This window comes from Conger conger, chromosome 19, assembly GCF_963514075.1.
Source record: "Conger conger chromosome 19, fConCon1.1, whole genome shotgun sequence".
NCBI lineage: Eukaryota > Metazoa > Chordata > Actinopteri > Anguilliformes > Congridae > Conger > Conger conger.
The window spans coordinates 1,739,060-1,752,276 of NC_083778.1; the positions used below are offsets into that span (position 1 = coordinate 1,739,060).

The following is a 13,217-nucleotide window of genomic DNA, read 5'->3' on the forward strand; positions in this document are numbered from 1 at the left end:
GGATTTATCAATCGAAAACTGGAATAAGGCATGTAAAAAAGCTCAAATTCAAACTGCCAATACACGCTTAAAACTTCTGCAATATAATTGGTTAATGAGAGTATATATTACACCAGAAAAACTAAACAAATTTAACCCCAACATTACGGACGTATGTAACAGGTGCAGGGAGGACAAAGGAACACTTTTCCACTGTATATGGAAATGTCCAAAAATCAAGGAATTTTGGAAAGAAGTTGGACTAGTAGTACAAGAGATTTTATCAATCCAAATTGTAGTGGAACCTAAGTTTTTTATTCTTGGCATCTATCCGGAGGGACACAATATAAAGCGCAGTGAACAGATCTTTATAGACATGTGCCTTTTACAAGCCAAAAAAGCTATAGCAGTAACATGGAAAAGTACTGGTAGACCAAGTATTGGGCTTGAGGAAATGTCTCTGTGTTTACCTCTGGAAAAAATTACATACACACTTAAAGACAAACAAGAAAGATTTCAAAGCATGTGGGGTCCTTTTATAGATTATCTCAGGGACAAGGATCTGTCTCATATGTTGGATGATTCTGGGGAAGGATAAATAACTCTGTAATAGTGGTTATATGAGCAGCTGACATAAATAAATAGGGCAAATCCTGTGATGAATGTTTAAGTATTGTAAAAATGTCCATTGTAATGTGCCTCCCTTGACATTTGTTGTTTGTTTATTACTTTTTTTTTTTTCTCCCTTATTTTTTAAATGCTAAGTTTGTTCACTAATATGTATGTATCTATGTATATACCAGTTGTGTGGCTGTCCGATAGTGTACATACATAAAGGGTTTATTTATATTTTATTTTATTATTATTTTGTAAAATGTTGAAAACTCAATAAACATACTGTTGAAAAAAAAGAAAAAAAAGGAGACTTAGGGGGGATTTGATTGAGGCTTTTAAATTCATGCAGAAAGGGGCGTGTCTATTTATGATTGAAATGAACCCATCATAAAATAATTTCCAGGCTGTTTGAACATCAGGGATTAGTTCTATCCTGCTCCAATTAAGAAGAAAGAAATCATGTAAAAAAAAAACTTAAAAAAAACATTGATTTCTCTCATGAATAATGCACGGTTTTGTCTTTGGGATCTGAGTATTTCTAACAGCAGCAACAGCACAGTGGTCACTTAGGTCATTGCAGAAAACACCAATATCAGAAAATTTGTGAGGAACATTCGTCATTAAGTCAATGAGAGTAGCTCAAAGATTTTAAATCATCAGACACTGGTCGAAACCCAGTTCAATCAAGTCATTTTGCTATAGTGCAGTGGATAGACTCGTTGGTGGCAGAAGGGGATCTATAGCAACCAACAACAGTAATACAATGTTCTTTAGCCATTTCAAGATTGAGTGCAAAAAATGTAAATGTTTGCAAACAGATTTGGATATTAACAGATATTAACATGAAATGTGGATTTTACAAGAATCGCTATACCACCCCCTCCCTTGGGTTGGTCGGGACAGAAAACATTGTAGCCGTTATTAGAAATATGGTGATGTAAAATATTTTTGCAAAGACATGTTTCTGATAACACAGTAAGCTGAGCATCAGAAGATTTAGCCCAGATTCGGAGCAAGGCAAGGATGACAATCATTGTCCAGGAATAATAAAAATAAAAATAAATACTATCAGCAATCCTGCAAAGGTAGCTCACATCAAGGCCACAACTCGCCCAAGAAAGACAACCTAGCTCCACCGACACATCAGCCAAGCTTCCAGGTCAACACTGCTAGCTCCACCAACACATCAGCCAAGCTCCCAGGTCAACACTGCTAGCTCCACCGACACATCAGCCAAGCTCCCAGGTCAACACTGCTAGCTCCACTGACACATCAGACATTTCATAATGCGCCACCCCCTGGTGGACCTGCAGCTATTACACGCTCCTGAATATAAATCTTATGCGGTGATGAGGCACGTTACTAAATCAGGGAAAAACAGTGACTGAAGGCGCGCCACCCAATAATTTAAAAAGAAAATAAAGAAGAAATCAGAACCTCATTTTTGACACACAAACCCAAACCACATGGCAAGCTTACAGTGGGCTCAAAAATTATTGGCACCCCTGACAGAAAATGAACAAACAATACTCAAAAAAATATATTTATAGACAAACTCGAAATACCAACATGTGATAAATACTGTGCTATATTAATGTTTCAATGGAACCAACATAAATCATTTACTGATTTAATTAAAAATCAATTTCCTCCAAATCAATGTTTCACAATTATTGGCACCCTTAAAGATTATTGTAAATATTACATTACATTACATTTTTGACATTTGGCAGACGCTCTTATCCAGAGCGACGTACAGTTGATTAGACTAAGCAGGAGACAATCCTCCCCTGGAGCAATGCAGGGTTAAGGGCCTTGCTCAAGGGCCCAACGGCCCAACGGCCCAACGGCCCAACGGCCCAACGGCTGTGCGGATCTTATCGTGGCTACACCGGGATTAGAACCACCGACCTTGCGTGTCCCAGTCATTTACCTTAACCACTACGCTACAGGCCACCCTACATAACACCTACCAAAATTAAACCAGGTATTTAATTACACTTATTTAAGTTTATCTATGTGTTAAGGAACTGTATTGAGTGATTACATCACTTCCTGTTTCACTAGGGTATAAAAATGAGGTAACACCCAGAGGTAATATCCCTTTGTCATCCAACACCATGAAGAAAACAAAAGAATTGGCAGTTCAAAAGAGGCAGATGGCCGTAGACCTTCATAAACGTGGTAATGGCTACAAGAAAATTCACAAACGATTGAACATACCACTGAGCACTGTCAGAGCAATTATAAAAAAGTTCAAAAGATATGGAACTGTTGAAAATCTCATGGGTAGAGGATGCAACTGCATCTTGCCCCCCAGGATACTGAGGAGAATGGTGAGAGAAGCAACAAAATCCCCAAGGGTCACAGTGAAAAATTGCAGGCCTTGGTGGCATCTTGGGGTCACCAGGTTTCAAAAAGCACCATCAGACGCCACCTCCATAACCACAGCCTCATTGGAAGGGTTGCCAGAAGAAAGCCTTTTCTGACCACAAGACACAGAAGAAAGCGCTTGGAGTTGCCAAACGTCATTTACATTATGACTGGAACAAGGTTCTCTGGTCAGATGAGACCAAAATTGAACGTTTTGGTCAGATACAGCATCGGTATGTTTGGCGTAGGAACAGAGATGCATACAAGGAGAAGCACCTCATACCCACAGTGAAATATGGTGGTGGGTCAGTCATGTTTTGGGGCTGTTTTAATTCCAGAGGTCCAGGGGCACTGGTTAGGATTAATGGCATAATGAATTCCAGCAAGTATCAGGCAATTTTGGCTGAAAATCTGGTTCCCTCTGCCAGAAGTCTGGGACTTGGTCGTAGGTGGACTTTCCAACAAGACAATGACCCAAAACACACCTCAAGATCCACACAGAAATGGTTCCGTGACAACAAAATCAACGTTCTGCAATGACCATCTCAGTCACCAGACCTCAATACAATCGAAAACCTGTGGGCTGAGTTGAAGATGTCAGTTAATAAGCGCAAACCCAAGAACGTGACAGATCTTGAAAGGATATGCAAAGAGGAATGGTCCAAAATCCCTCCAAATGTGTTCCTTAATCTTGTCAAAAATTACAGGAAGAGACTCCATGCTGTTATCCTTGCCAGAGGTGGTTGCACTAAGTACTAGGTGAAGGGTGCCAATAATTCTGAAACCTTGATTTTGTTGAAATTTATTTTTTATTAAATGATTGTTATGATTTTGGTTGTTTCCACTGAAACAGTAATAAAGTACAGTATTTGGCACATGTTGGTGTATTACCTTTCTCTATAATTATATTATTCTTTTTTTTTTTAAGCCTTGTTTGTGCATTGCTGGTGAGGGGTGCCAATAATTCTTAGCCCACTGTATGTTCACGAAGAATGGGACGGAACAAACCGCTTACCTTGTTTCAATATTTGCCACCCGACAATTCTCTCCGCCTGCATCGAATCGCCATCCACTCAATGCTGCGCTTGAATCGTAAAACATGGGAAACTATGAACAATGCTGTCGAACTATAAGCCTTCCATGTTCTAGTTTTACTCATGAATCTGACACAGAGACTTACTTGACAAAGGTATCCAGGCTGCACAAATTTACAATTCTTTATACATTACACCAATAACCGTGAGAAAAAGATACTTGTGCAGTTTGATTTCTGCACTGCTTGGCTTCCCTTCTGCACAACCACAAGGCAGGTAACGATAGCACAGGTAAAGTGACGTACCCCCTTTGTCTCGGTAAACCAGGTGACTGAGGGAAGACTTATGTCCTAATGTCCCACCTGTCACATGTATTTGGTCCTGCCGTCTTTGACAGCGGCACGGATGGTGCAGTGGGTAGCACTGCCGCCTCACAGCAAGGAGGTCCTGGGTTCGAATCCCGGTGGGCCAGGGCCTCTCTGTGCGGAGTTTGCATGTTCTTCCCGTGTCTGTGTGGGTTTCCTCCCACAGTCCAAAGACATGCATGTTAGGCTGATTGGAGAGTCTAAATTTCCCGTAGGTATGAGTGTGTGAGTGAACGGTGTGTGTGCCCTGCGATGGACTGGCGACCTGTCCAGGGCGTATTCCTGCCTTTCGCCCAATGTATGCTGCGATAGGCTCCAGCTAAGCAGATTAAGATAATGGATGGATATATAGAACACTATATGGACATTCACTAGTTAGGGATTAGTGAATAGTGAGCCATTTCAGACACAGCATACCTATGTGTAGGACCGAGACGGCTGTATGTGGTAATTTAAGTGAAATTATAAAATTAAGTTGAGGGCTTGTTACCAAATATAATTTAGGTTTGCTGATCATGTTTTACTCATTTTGATTTTCAATACAAGTTCTGTTGGGTTGGTTCTCAAAGTCTGAAAGTTCTGCCACGCCTCACAACTAAAGACACGCAAAGACAGGTACACAAAAGGAATCACTTGTACTTGGGTACAGCTACAGCACAAAATTAAACCAGGGGGGCCAAGAATTGTGAAACCAGTTTTGGGGGAATTTTTCTTTTTATTATTCATGTCTTTTTTTATTATAATTGTTTTGTCTTTACTGTATTGTTGTGCATGTTTATGTAGGGAGCCCACAGGATATGAGCATGTCGTGTGTATGTCAGTCTGCCTTTAGCTGTGTTAGCTTGCAATGCTGTGGGAAGTTTGTCACAGAAAAGCAAAATGAAAAAAGCAAACTCCCTGGCCACTGTGACAGATGTGTGTTATATTTTATATCTTACCATTATCTGTGCCAAATGTCCCACAGCATTGCAAACTAACTCACTGTCCACTCTGAAAGTTGTTATCTTTTACATCTTACATAACCTTTTTATTATATAATGTATTCATTCTTCTTTACAGACTGAACAGCTGTGACCTAAGTGAGAAGTCCTGTGAAATATTGACCTCAGCTCTCCAGTCATCAAACTCACCCCTGAGAGATCTGGACCTCAGCAACAATAAGCTGGGAGATTCAGGAGTGAAGCTGCTCTGTGCTGGACTGATGAGTCCAAACTGTAAACTACAGAGACTGGGGTGAGTAGTGCGGTGTTCTGTGTGACCTTAACTAAATAGAGTTAGTGATTATGGCTCTGTGCAGTGAAATGAGGAAAAGCTCTTTCTCTCTCAGTTTACTACTCTGTCCATCGGCATTCTTTCTTTTTCCGCATTAGTCTCATCTCTCTCTTCTTACTCCTCTATCACAGCAAAGAAAAGCAGGATAAAACCTGATGAGCCTTAGTGTGAGAGATAGTATGCGTCAACTGCACTGGCGGTACTCAAACTGGCTATTCTCTTCGGTAAGAAAGAGGCTGCAGACTTCGGACTCCGTTTGACGTGGTTTTAATTAAACAGAAAGCCACTCCAAACAGCGTATCTAAGTGTGGTATGGTTTCTTAGTCAGTGACGCACACCAACACAAAGAAGGAAAATGAACATAAATACACCAGGCTAGCAGGAAAGAACTCGACTGCTATCAACAGCTCTGGATACAAACTGACATTAGTCTCTAGAGCACATGCTCAGTAGGCAGAGCCTACGCGAGAGCGAGAGTACTGTAATACTTAGCAGTCCCACTAGACGGAGTTTTCCACAGCCGCCCCCGGATTCGGCTTGACGAATACGTAATCACAGGAAAGTCACTGCTGGGCTAGTGGGCCTGCTGGTGTGTCGTCGGGCATCTCCGGAAGCTCGATCAACTTGGCAACCGGCTGAGGGTATATGTTACCTTTAATGTCCACCTCTGCAGAGCGGATCATGCCGTCGTCGCTGGGTATGACTCTTGTGACGCGCCCGATGGGCCACAGTGCCCGCGGGAGCTGTGAGTCGACGACCATGACGACTTGTCCAACTGCGAGGTCAGGAGTGGAGTTCCGCCACTTCTGGCGGAGCTGATGACTGGGGAGGTACTTGCAGGTAAACTGCTCCCAGAACTGGTCGGCAAGCACCTGGCTGTGTCTCCACCGCCGACGTCCTAGCAGGTCACTGGAACCGTAGACGGCCTGTGGGAGGGAGGAGTCTCGCCACCCCATTAACAGAATATTTGGAGTGATGGGATCTGGGTCAGCGAGATCTGATGACACATAGCCTAATGGCTTAGAGTTCAGTATGCCCTCGACCTCAGTGAGGACAGTCATGAGGACTTCTTCCGGGACCGAATGGTCTTTGAGCACGACTTGAAGGGAGGCCTTGACCGACCTGATTTCCCTCTCCCATGCTCCACCAAAGTGAGGGGCGAGTGGAGGACTGGACTTGAAGGCGATGCTCTGCTTTGCAAGCTGCTCCTTGAGGGATGGTTCAAGAGCCTCAAAGGCCTCCTGGAGCTCTCTCTCTCCACCGCGGAAGTTGGTGCCCCTGTCACACAGTAGCGGGTAGGGCTTGCCTCTCCTTGCCACGAAGCGACGGAGGGCCAGCAGGAAGGAGTCTGTGTCCATACTAGGGATCAGGTCGAGGTGGACACACCGTGTGGTAAGACACTTGAATATTATGCCCCACCTTTTCTCATTTCGCCGTCCTATTCGCACTGTGTAGGGACCGAAGCAGTCAACACCTGTAGACCAGAAGGGAGGCTGGTTAACTCTGAGCCGTGCAGCAGGAAGGTCAGCCATTTGGGGAACCACAGGCTTGCTGCGCCACTTGCGGCACTCCAGACACTGACGTTGGTGTTTCTTGACTGCCTAGTGACCCCGGAGTATCCAGTAGGTTCTCCTGATCTCAGCGAAAACTCGCTCAGCACCCGTGTGGAGTAGTAGGCGGTCATCGTAATCCTGCACTAAGAGCTTTGTGATGGCGTGCTCAGGGGCGAGGACGATGGGGTGAAGAGTGTCTTTCTGTAGGTTTTCAGCTCTTCGGAGGCGTCCTCCGACCCTGATGAGGCCCAGAGTCTGGTCGTATACTGGAGAGAGTGGACTCAGACAGCTGCTCGGACGTACAGGGTTAGAATGCTGTAAAGCATGCATTTCCTCTGGGAAACTCTCTGTCTGGGCTCGCTTCAGGAGAGCCACCTCTGTCTCGAGACGGGCGGAGGCAGACATCGGGGGTCCAGCCGCCCCGTGAATGGTCTCGTCTGTGGCTTGTAGTCGGTCAGACCATGTGGTGCACTGAGCAGGGTCAGGTGAGGCCGCATCCGTGGCTGTGAGATGGCCGCAAAATGTGGTTTTCCTGCACTCATCTGATTCTTCTACTCAGAGTGAGGTTGGCTGGCCAGTGAGTCGGAGGCTGAAACAGGAAGTCAGGCCCTTGGCTCCAGCGGTTAGGTTGGGAGAGTTCGAGCAATGTCTTCCCCCTGGTGATGTCATCGGCTGGGTTAAGCTCTGAGTCGACGTATCTCCAGCTCTCAGCACCAGTGAGCTCTTGAATCTCGGCTACTCTTGTCCCAACAAAGACCTTGTACTGGTATGACTCTGACTGGATCCAGCTGAGCACTGTAGTAGAATCTGACCACATGACAGTCTGCCTGATCGGTAGGGTGAGCTCGGTCTGGAGCACCTTTGCCAGTTGTGCCCCTGTCAGTGCGGCACTGAGCTCTAGACGAGGCATGGAGAGCTGGCTTTTGGGAGCCACTCGTGACCTGGCCATGATGAATGACACATGCACGTGCCCCTCAGCATCTTCAACACGTAGGTTGGCTACAGACCCGTGGGCTTTCTCTGATGAGTCGCAGAAGATGTGTAGGTCTACAACTGAGGTGTCTGTGTTGGCACAGGCTGGTGCGTAACACCTGGGCATGGTTATGCTCTGTAGGAGGGGAAGCTCACTCTCCCACTCCTGCCACACCGAGAGAAGGTCATCTGCTACCACTGCTATGCGGACGATACCCAACTCTTCGTCTCGTTCCCGCCGTCTGATACGCAGGTTTCAGCCCGTATCTCTGCTTGCCTGAGGGACATCCAGAGCTGGATGGACAACCACCATCTAAAGCTCAACCCAGGTAAAACTGAAATGATATTCATCCCTGCTAATACCTCTCCCCATCTGGATCTCTCCATTTCTCTCGGGGATACCACACTCACGCCGTCACCCAGTGCAAGGAACCTCGGCGTGGTGATGGACAGCAGACTGTCCCTTTCCGAGAACATTGCGGCGGTGACCCGGTCTTGCAGGTTCTTCCTATACAACATACGGAGAATCCGCCCCTTTCTCACCCCCTACTCGACCCAGCTCCTGGTCCAAGCGATGGTTCTGTCCCGCCTGGACTACTGCAATTCCCTCTTGGCTGGCCTCCCAGCGTCCGCCATCAGACCCCTCCAACTCATCCAGAATGCAGCAGCTCGTCTGGTCTTCAACCTTCCCAAATACTCACACGTCACCCCCCTGCTTACTTCCCTCCACTGGCTGCCTGTCATGGCTCGCATCAAATTCAAAACATTGGTGCTAGCCTTCCAAGCAGTTAAAGGGTCTTCCCCAGCTTATCTGCAAAAAATCATCAGACCCTACACCCCTGCCAGACCTCTTCGTTCAGCCTCCACAGGCCGCTTGGCACCTCCCCCTCTCAGAACCTCCACCTCACGCTCACGACTACTGTCTGTTCTGGCTCCACGGTGGTGGAACGAACTCCCCGTTGAGGTCAGAACTATAGAATCTCTCCCCACCTTCAAGCGCAAGCTGAAGACGCACCTCTTCAAGCAGCACCTCTCCCCATCCCTCCCTACCTCCCTGTGAACCTTAATTGTTGTCTCTGTGACTTGCTTTGTGTATCGGTATTTTTAGTTGGCTAGGTAAGCAGTGTTTGGATAGTTAACTTTGGTCACTTTTGCTCTGTTTGTTTGTTCAAAAAAAAAAAAAAAAAAAAAAGTCCCTTGTCCTTATCTTTGTTGTACAGGTAGCAGTTGAAATTGTACTTACCTCTAGGGTCTTTCAGCGAACTTATCCCTGGTTATGGGTATGCACTTTGTTGTACGTCGCTCTGGATAAGAGCGTCTGCCAAATGCCAATAATGTAATGTAATGTAATGTAATCTGTGATTGGCTCGTCCCAGCCCCTGTCCTTTCTCCATAGGGCTTGAACCAGGACCTTTGCTCGTGTTGTGAAGGGAATTATGTACCCGAGTGGGTCGTATTGACTGGCCAGAACTCGGTACACGTTCCGCATGGTGGGCTCCGTGGACGACACCGTGCGGTGAAGATAGCCCAGCGTGTCTGTGGGACAGTGCCAACGGAGCTGTCTGGCTTGTTCTGAAGTGGGGAGCGACTGGAGACAGTTGTTGACATAGAAGGCTGTGAGGACAGAGTTCACCACGTCTTCATTGCCAGCGCTGTTATCCTTCACATGTCGCTGGAGTGCGTATACTGCACAGCAGGGGCTGCAGACGGTGCCGAAAGGCAGGACATGCCACTCATAGATGTCTGGGCTGCGTTCTCTCTCCATATCACACCACAGGAAGCGGAGTAGAGTCTGATCTTCAGGGAGGAGTCTGATCTGGTGAAACATATCACGTATGTCCCCGCTGATTGCGATGACATGTTCTCGAAACCGGAGTAGAACACCCAGCAGGGATGGACCAAGGGTGGGCCCAGGCAGCAGGTTGTCGTTCAGGGCATGCTCCCGGTAGCGGAACGAGCAGTTGAATACCACCCTCGCCTTGCCGTTGTGATGTACAATGTGATGAGGTATATACCAGGATTCATCTGACTGGCTGGCCTCCTCCCTCGTGATCTTCACCACATATCCAGCTTTCTCTAGCTTGTGAATCTCTTGCTTGTATGCACTGGCAAGCTCTAGGTTATTGACTAGGCGTCATTCAGTAGCTCTCAGGAGAGGCATCACAGCAGTGGGGGGAGCCTGTAGTCTGGGTGCAGACTTCTTCCGAAGGAGTGGGGTAGCATAGCGGGTCACTCCATCCACTGTGACATGGACCGTCCTTTCCTCCAGTGTGTCTATGGCCACCTGGTCCTGTTTGGAGCGTTTCACCTCCTTCTCATTTCAGTACGGCAGTGTGTCGAGTTGCCACAGTCTCTCCACATGCCGGTACAAGTCCTGCCGAGGCTTCTCGTGGGCCATATGCAGGCAGGAGGTCTCACTTGGCAGATGCTGGAGGAAATGCGTCGGTCCTTGCATAGCCCAACCGAGCTGTGTGCACACGGCCACAGGGGCGCCCGGTGGTCCTGTGCATATCTGTTCTGCTAGACTCAACTCGTCTGCAGTGAAGGCACGATGAATGTGGTGTTTAACCTGTGGGGTGGCAGCGGCGGACACCTCAAATGACACAGAGGCGCCTTGGAGCTTCACCACATCCTGTCTGATAGTCCTCAGGGGCAACAGCTCTTCTTCTCACTGTAAGCCGAGATGCTGGACAGCAGCTGGAAGGATGATGGTTCTTTTGGAGCCGTCATCCAATACTGCATGTGTGTCCAGAGTCCTCTTTCCGTAACTGAGCTTGACTGGGACTACTTTAAGCATGACACGACCAGAGTGGCTGGCCTGGCCCACGTACACCATACTAGAGGTTGTGCTGACCGTGAGAACGTTAGCCGTGAGAGCTACTTCATGTAAGACCAGTAGGTGCTGCTCGTTACAGGTTGAACATGGCTTCTTCAGCGTACACACCTCAGGCTTGTGACCACGCCCACATCTCCAGCATTTCTTCTTCCCCTTTACCCAAGCTGCCCTCTCAGTAGTGTTGAGCTTGGCAAACTCAGCACAGGCACTGAAGTAATGTTCCTGGTTGGAGCAGTAAGGGCAGTAGGGCTTGAACCGCTCTCTCTTCTTGGCGGAGGATGGAGATGAGCTGTGATCAGTAGTGGGAGGATCACCATGCTGAGAAGCGTTCTGAGTCTCCTGCTCGTTGCTGAGGTAGACAGTAGCTGACTTAGTCTTCCTGGCTGTTTTCTGTTCTTAGCGTTCGGCACGGGCAGGTTCAGGCTAGCTGGTCTCTGTAGCTCGTCGAGAGACCTGAATGGCTTGGGACTTTCTCTCGGGCCAGGCGGCAAAGTCCGTGAGAGTGTATGTCCGGTCGCTGCCACTGCAGATAATGCCTCGAGTTAGGCAAAAGCTCGGCGAAGCTGTCTCGATAGTTGGGGGGCAGTTTGCAGAGGAAAGTGTCCACGTGAGAGCCACATCGCAGCTCATACTGGGACGGACCGTCCATATTGCTTAGCATCCCCACAAGCGTGTTCACAGCTGAAGCAAAGTCCTCAAATGCTTGGGCATCACCTTGCTTGATAGTAGGAGAGTTAAGGATGGCTTTGAGCTCTCCCTGGACAAGCTGTCGTGGCTGACCGTATCTCTGCTGGAGGGCATCCATAGCGCTGGTGTATGGAGTTGGGTCATTGACGTACCTCTTCGCCACCCAGTAGGCAGCAGGGAGCTTGAGGTGGTCTAACAGCACCTGGTACTTGTAGTCCTCTGTTAGATGCCTGTGAGGTCCGAGTACACTGTCTAGGCCTTTCTTAAGCATGACAAAGTCACTCTCCTTTCCGGTGGTGAATGAGGTGAGGTGCAGATAACTGCAAGGGCTCTTTTAAGGACAGAGGAGGTAACAACAGCATGGTGCCCAGCATGGTGCCCTGACTAATAATGTCCAGTATGTGAAGGAGAATGCTGCTCTCAGAGCCAAGATCAGTCAGCACAGGGGCCCCTCAGGGTTGTGTTCACTCCCTGATTTTATTCACACTAAATACAGATGAGCACCATCAGCCAACCTGGGAACTGTGCCTAATGCACAGGGGCAGTAGCCTTGTAGCATTCTGCGATGGACAGGTTTGTTCAATGGTGTGACTCAAACCATTTGATTTTAAATGTGAAGTAGAGGGAGGAGACAGTGTTTGACCCTACATCAGTGGGCGAGCACAGGCCAGTTGTCATCCATGGCCAAGCCATCACAGGTTACATTTTTCATTTTATTTGTACAGCGCTTTTAATAGGAGACAGTCACTAAGATGCTTTTCACCGTCAAAAAGTGGTGAGAAAAAACTCCCCAATGGGAAATCTCGGGAGGAACCTGGCTATAGAGGGGGAGCCCATCCTCCGCTGGCTGGCAAGGTGTAAAGTGAGGGTAGAATGGATATAACAGAAATGTGATATGAAATCTATCACAGCCAGTCAAATGGGCTGAGCAGGTAATAAACTAGCTGAAAGTAGAAAGTCTAAAATGAGGGAAAGTACAGTGAGCTGGTTTAGAGAGGCAGGGTGATGCATTACATTACATTACATTAATGGCATTTGGCAGACGCTCTTATCCAGAGCGACATACAGTTGATTAGACTAAGCAGGAGACAATCCTCCCCTGGAGCAATGCAGGGTTAAGGGCCTTGCTCAAGGGCCCAACGGCTGTGCGGATCTTATTGTGGCTACACCGGGATTAGAACCACTGACCTTGTGCATCCCAGTCATTTACCTGAACCACTACGCTACAGGCCGCCCTGATGTTACAAAACACTTACACCACAACAATCCATTTGATGTGATTACAGTAACCAGGTAGATAAAATACTAGTTTAGTCAGGACCACTGGTGTCAAAGTTAGAATCTTCATTATCAATCTTAGACACAATACCGTTATGTTTGGTGGTATGTCTCTGTTCTGGAAGCCCTCCCAGCCATCCATACAAGCATGGATGAGACTAGGAGGCGGCACCAGCAAACCCCCAGAACTGTCATAAACCAATACACTGTTGGTAAGATGGACTCCGGCTGACATGGTGACTATGTGAACGAC

General features: G+C 47.3%; 1 pseudogene; it reads left to right on the forward strand.

The window, feature by feature from the left end:
• LOC133118958 (NACHT, LRR and PYD domains-containing protein 3-like) overlaps window positions 1-13,217 on the forward strand; it is a 734,314-nt pseudogene that overhangs the window by 692,500 nt on the left and 28,597 nt on the right.